Source organism: Paramisgurnus dabryanus, chromosome 14 (genome assembly GCF_030506205.2).
Source record: "Paramisgurnus dabryanus chromosome 14, PD_genome_1.1, whole genome shotgun sequence".
NCBI classification, from domain to species: Eukaryota; Metazoa; Chordata; class Actinopteri; order Cypriniformes; family Cobitidae; genus Paramisgurnus; species Paramisgurnus dabryanus.
This window is the reverse complement of record NC_133350.1, coordinates 17,609,756-17,616,074: the sequence shown is the minus strand read 5'-3', so window position 1 is coordinate 17,616,074 and position 6,319 is coordinate 17,609,756. Positions and strand designations below refer to the sequence as shown.

Genomic DNA, 6,319 nt, shown 5'->3' with positions numbered 1-6,319 from the left:
TCACATATACACTCACCTAAAGGATTATCAGGAACACTTGTTTAATTTCTCTTAATGCAATTTTCTAATCAACCAATCACATGGCAGTTGCTTCAATGCATTTAGGGGTGTGGTCCTGGTCAAGACAATCACCCGAACTCCAAACTGAATGCACAACGATTTCTAGGGTTTACAAAGAATGGTGTGAAAAGGGAAAAACATCCAGTATGCGGCAGTCCTGTTGGCGAAAATGCCTTGTTGATGCTGAGGTCAGGGCCGACTGATTCAAGCTGATAGAAGAGCAACTTTGACTGAAATAACCACTCTTTACAACCGAGGTATGCAGCAAAGCATTTGTGAAGCCACAACACGCACAACCTTGAGGCGAATGGGCTACAACAGCAGAAGACCCCACCGGGTACCACTCATCTCCACTACAAATAGAAAAAAGAGGCTATAATTTGCACAAGCTCACCAAAATTGGACAGTTGAAGACTGGAAAAATGTTGCCTGGTCTGATAAGTCTCGATTTTAGTTGAGACATTCAGATGGTAGAGTCAGAATTTGGCGTAAACAGAATGAGAACATGGATCCATCATGCCTTGTTACCACTGTGCAGGCTGGTGGTGGTGGTGGTGTAATGGTGTGGGGGATGTTTTCTTAGCACACTTTAGGCCCCTTAGTGCCAATTGAGCATCATTTAAATGCCACGGCCTACCTGAGCATTGTTTCTGACCATGTCCATCCCTTTATGACCACCATGTACTGATCCTCTGATGGCTACTTCCAGCAGGATAATGCACCATGTCACAAAACTCGAATAATTTCAAATTGGTTTCTTGAACATGAAAATGAGTTCACTGTACTAAAATGGCCCCCACAGTCACCAGATCTCAACCCAATAGAGCATCTTTGGGATGTGGTTGAACAGGAGCTTCGTGCCCTGGAAGCACATCCCACAAATCTCCATCAACTGCAAGATGCTATCCTATCAATATGGGCCAACATTTCTAAAGAATGCTTTCAGCACCTTGTTGAATCAATGCCACGTAGAATTAAGGACGTTCTGAAGGCGAAAGGGGGTCAAACACAGTATTAGTATGGTGTTCCTAATAATCCTTTAGGTGAGTGTATCTTAGCAAAAAGTTGAAACATTTTGCATTTACTTCACTGAAAAGCAGCCATGTCCCCTGTTGCCATGGGAACGCTATGAAGAGACGTGATTATGTGACGTGAAAATAGTTTTTGCAAGTTCCCGCAATTTTTTATCGCATACTGTAAAATCGCATAAATATCCTGTATATTCCATCACATATTTTAAGAAAACGTACCGCAAATTCAAGATTTTTTGCCCGCAACAATCACAAAAAACTTTTTTCTGGAAGGACCGGTATATGATAACACAGTAACTTTGCAATACTGGACAATGCAGTAGACTACTGTTTTCTGGCATATTTTACAGGGACTACACAGCTTCACTCCACTACTATGATCCAGGCACCTGAATTGGCTCTTAAAATGCCTCAAGTGCACTTGACTTCACAGCATGCCGGGTATAAATACAGTTCTACATCATTTGCTCATCATTTGTTGATAAACTGCTAAAATTATCAATAGAAGATAAAAATATAAAAATGTTGTAGCTTATAAACAGGGCACAATCTATAATAGTTTCATTAATAAAAAACTTCTTCTGCAAAGAATCACGGTGGCGTAATTGAAATACTCATTTTGCACCTGCTTCAACTCAATTGCACTGTTTCCACTTAAGTATGCAGAAAAGTGACTCAACAGTTTAATGAATCCAATGAATGATGTACATTGTCCAGGATATCTCTGACCATGAATATTATTGGATTTACCTACAAGGCTTATGAAAGCACATCAGTAGCCAAACATAATTAAAGTCTGTGCACACATTTCATAAGCAAAAGCCGCAAAGATGACAGGAGACCATCTTGGCTGCACTTCTGAGTAAGCAAGCGACTATTGCAGCCATGGCAAAGGGGCAAGTGACAGTGAAATAACAGGTTTCATACTGCTGTCTGACTTGGAAAAAATAAATGAAGGGGGAAAACGAAAAATAGAGCAGACTGGAAAAGGGGTTGGGGGCAAAACGGGAGACTTATAAAAGCAGGAGGTGGGGCTGAGAGAGTGGAGTCTAAGAGGAGAGCGAGAAAAAGAGAAAGAGAGAGATCTGCCTCCACTTTGTCTCTCTTGCTCAAGTACGCAAGCCTCTGACAGCAACAGCCACACACAGACAGAGAGAGAGAGAGAGAGAGAGAGAGAGAGAGAGAGAGAGAGAGAGAGAGAGAGAGAGAGAGAGAGAGAGAGAGAGAGAGAGAGAGAGAGAGAGAGAGAGAGAGAGAGAGAGAGCAGAGGCAACACACAGATTCATCCTCTGTAGATCGCCTACACAGAGTCAGAAATAGAGCTGAGTTTTAAGGCAGGTGCATACAAAATCCCGGGAGGTGTGCGAATGTACGTGAGCAAGGATACAGGTTGATTGACTAACGTCAAAGAGGAAAACAAGACAAATAGCGTATGACGACAACAAGACAAGAAGAAAAGCCGAAGAAGACACTGTGATGTATGCTGAAATGACCTCTCTTGTCACGGTAGGAAAGTTTATCACCTTCTATCTGCATTTGTGTCTCGCATTTGTACTGACATTGCAAATCCACGTCTATGTGTGTTTACGCCCAAGTGCAAGGAAATAATTTGAGATACAAAGCTTAAAGTTACCTAGCAACCTGTCAGAAATCAATCGACTCACATAAATCTTTGACATTAAAGGATTCAGTTGGCTTTGTGTCACAAAATCTTGTCCATTGTATTGTCTTTAGTTTGAAACAGAGCTCAAGTTATGCTGTGCCCTGACAGGTTGAGACTTTACCCCGCTGCATGGCAGTTATGGTCAGCATGCAGAGCACATAGAGATAGAGTTGCACTGACTCACACATTAGCTCGGCCAAGGAGGAGCTTCGTGTCGCATTGAAATTCCACAGCCAGAGGTTTGCGAAAATAAGGATAACGCAGTGTGCGAGTGAACAATCTGCGTGTGTGCATTTGTGGACGTGTGTGTGGGGGGTGCGCATCTGTCATTTCATCGAAGTGATCAGCATCCAGAAACTCTCTCTCTTTCTCTTCCTCTCCCATCCTCTTCCTCCTCCCCGCTGTTGCTATCTGGCCGCGTCGCCCGGTTGTTCGGCTGTCGCAGTTGAATTTGCAAAAGCCAGCGTGCGCTCTCTGCCTCTATCTACCGGTCGCCACAGCAAGCCTATTGTTATTGTCCTCCTCCACACTCTCCTCTAAGGGGAACTCAGCTCACAGCGATAATCCTTCTCTGCCTCTTCATGTGTGGGGAGGAAGCGTGCGCGTGTGGGTGTCATGATGGAAGATCGAACCGACGCACGTGAGAGTGCTGGCAGGTGTCTGCTGTTTTATACAGAAACAATGAAGACGGATTGTGTGTGTTAAATGCATGATGGAATGTTCCTATATATTTCCAAAGTATGCCTGCGAGATTGTTATGTATGTGTATTTAGAAAACAGAGCCTAATTGAGCCTTAGAGGAATTGAATTCTACTATATTAAACAAATGCACACATAATCAAATGTTTCGAGTGCTTACATTTGTCATGTTTGGGCCACAAGCGTCAACAAGCTGGAAAATAATGATTATTTTCACACAGGTTTCCAACTACCTCTGCTATGTCTGTCACGGGACAAATAAACTTACTAACTCGCACCTTAAACCTAAACCTTGTGTTAAGCCGATGTTGCAGTGTCAGGATGCTAAAAAAAACATTAATCTGTGCTACCCATGTCCAAAATCGCATACTTTGACAGTACGTACTGCGTTAGATGAAGTCCCATTAAAACAGTACGTTTTATATACTTTAGTATGAATATGGCTAGTGTGAATGAAATTCGGACATACTACATCCACCATGTTGATACATCATGTGACATACATCATCATTACAACAAGTGAGCCATTAACTTGTATGATGATAAACAAGCTCAAATGAACCACAAGGAACAGCTCTTTCCTTATGTATTTACATTTGAATAGAGCTCAGCTGCATTATCGCTTTCTAACATTTTTTAAAAAGACGACGCCTTTTCTTTTTCTTCGCTGGGTGACTCCTCCCCAGGGGCTCGTAAATAGTAAATAGTACTCGCCTGGGGCCAGTTGCACCAGCTGTGCGTAAGCTCCAACGTAGCCTTGTTACAACTTACGCACTACACTAAATGTTTTTGCATTGCACCATTAAACTTAGTTTAAACGTAACAATACATTGTAGCTAAATATTTATGGTAGCCTCTGTCCATGAATACGGTCCGAATAAACAGCCGCAAGTTCGTCAACGAGTTTTTAAGAACTGTTTTGTTTTCTTTGTACTATCAATCAATTAAAATAAGTATTTCTTCACAACTGAAATTTTATTTTTCTTCCTGTTTATTTTTTCCTCCATGTGTGGGATAGATATTTTCAATTAAAACCGTTCGATAACGTTTCTTTAACATCTTTTTTAACTTTCAGTTTAGGCCAATCAAGGATGAGTTTTTTTTTACGCACTATTCAGACTATTTCCTGTTTAGCTATTAGAAGGCTTGTGATTGGGTTAAGAAAAGAGACTTCATTTTATGCGACAACGCATTACTTTACGGAGAGCTTACGACCTACTAGCTACGTTCTGCCTTAAGAACAAATGGTGCAACCGAATAAAATACAGAGTTAGTTATAAACTAGCTAGTAGTTACTAAGCCAGTTGGACTTTAAGTCCCAGTTTAAGTAAGAACTTCCGACTGGTGCAACCCTACCCTGGACTACTGGTTTTTGCCTACTGTGATTACAAACGCATGGTATCTCTTTTTTTTTTAAACCCAACCTTCAAATTGCATTTTTATACTATCTTAAATGCCTTTGTGAATAAGAACATAACATTTCAATTTAAATCCAATAACATTCATTTTTATATTTAAGTTACATTTACATACACTGTAAAAAATTTGCTGTAATTATGCAGCTGGTTGCCAGTAACTTACTGTAGAAGATAAAGACTGAAAATGTTTTATGTTCATTTAACTTTGAACAAACTGTTGCCAGTAAATAACATAAATGTAAAATCTACAGTAAATTACTGGCAGCTAATTGCCAGTAATACCCAGTAATACTGTAATTTCTACAGACATTTTTTACAGTATGTATATTTATATTACATTATATATAAATAAAAATGTTCTTAAATGTATACATGTATATGTATATATATATATTTTTTAACATAAAAAATCTGCCCCATTTACAGTAATTCCCTCCCCCCATTGAACAAGTTTGATGAAAAGCTATTTCAGTCAGATGTTGAGTTTTGGACAGGGAATTGGTGACATTAAATCAAACGTTCCAATTTGTGTTGAAAGTATTCTGACGGCTCATAAACTGCACACAGACATCAATGAATAAATTCTTAATAAGTCGTACCATGAAATTAAACACATGACTTGTCCTGATGACTAGACTGGAAAGATAATTGCATAGTTTGTTTATCGCAATGTTGATTAGATTCTGTATGGGCACGGTTACTGAATGCAAAAATGCACTTCTGTTTGCATTAGGGAGCTCTATGATCTTTCACATTGCACTGCAGTAAACGTTATTATCTTTAGGGTTCCTCATTATTTAGCGGTTTATAATAGTTGCTAAGCAATCTAAATGTCTCTTTTATGAGGAGAATTTTAGTTAATGCAATTGCTTTTACAGTATAACATTTTGTTGATTTTTTTACCTCTACACATTTTTACTCTTTTTTTAAACTGTGTTCGTAATCAGGGATAAAATAATGATTTAACATATTTAGCAAGACATTCAAGACATTTTGCCAGTTACAGAAACTAAAATCAAATCACATTTGGTATCGCAGATGTGTTTCATAATCCTCATAGCTCTAAATCAACTTTTATTATGATTCACATCTCATTCAGATGAGAGGCAAATTAGATGTGCCAAGTGCATTGCAGAGTTAATTCAAATCTTCTTACACTGTTGAACATAAAGGTTCCTAAAGAGAGGTTTTTGTAGGGCTGCATGGTTCTCTAAACAACCTTGGATGTCCACAAAACCTTTCTGTTGCATAAAAGTTTTCTCAAGACTATAAAACGTAACAAAGGATTCTTTTAAGAACTCTTGACTAAAAGGTTTTGGGGGATCCAGAGCATCACTGCGATAAAATAAAATGTTTAAGAGTTTATCTATTAAATCAAATAACTAATGAATAATGGACTCTTAATGTCCAAGGACAAAAAAAAAGGTTAAAGTGCATGTAATAAACTT

At 39.0% G+C, this 6,319-nt stretch overlaps 1 protein-coding gene across 1 annotated transcript in view; it reads left to right on the top strand.

The window, feature by feature from the left end:
• Positions 1-2,260: 2,260 nt before the first annotated feature.
• lrrn2 (leucine rich repeat neuronal 2) overlaps positions 2,261-6,319 on the top strand; it is a 69,347-nt gene continuing 65,288 nt past the window's right edge. Inside the window, exon 1 of the mRNA XM_065241393.2 lies at positions 2,261-2,597. The gene's annotated coding sequence lies outside the window, so the exon portion shown is untranslated. The remainder of the gene's footprint in view (positions 2,598-6,319) is intronic.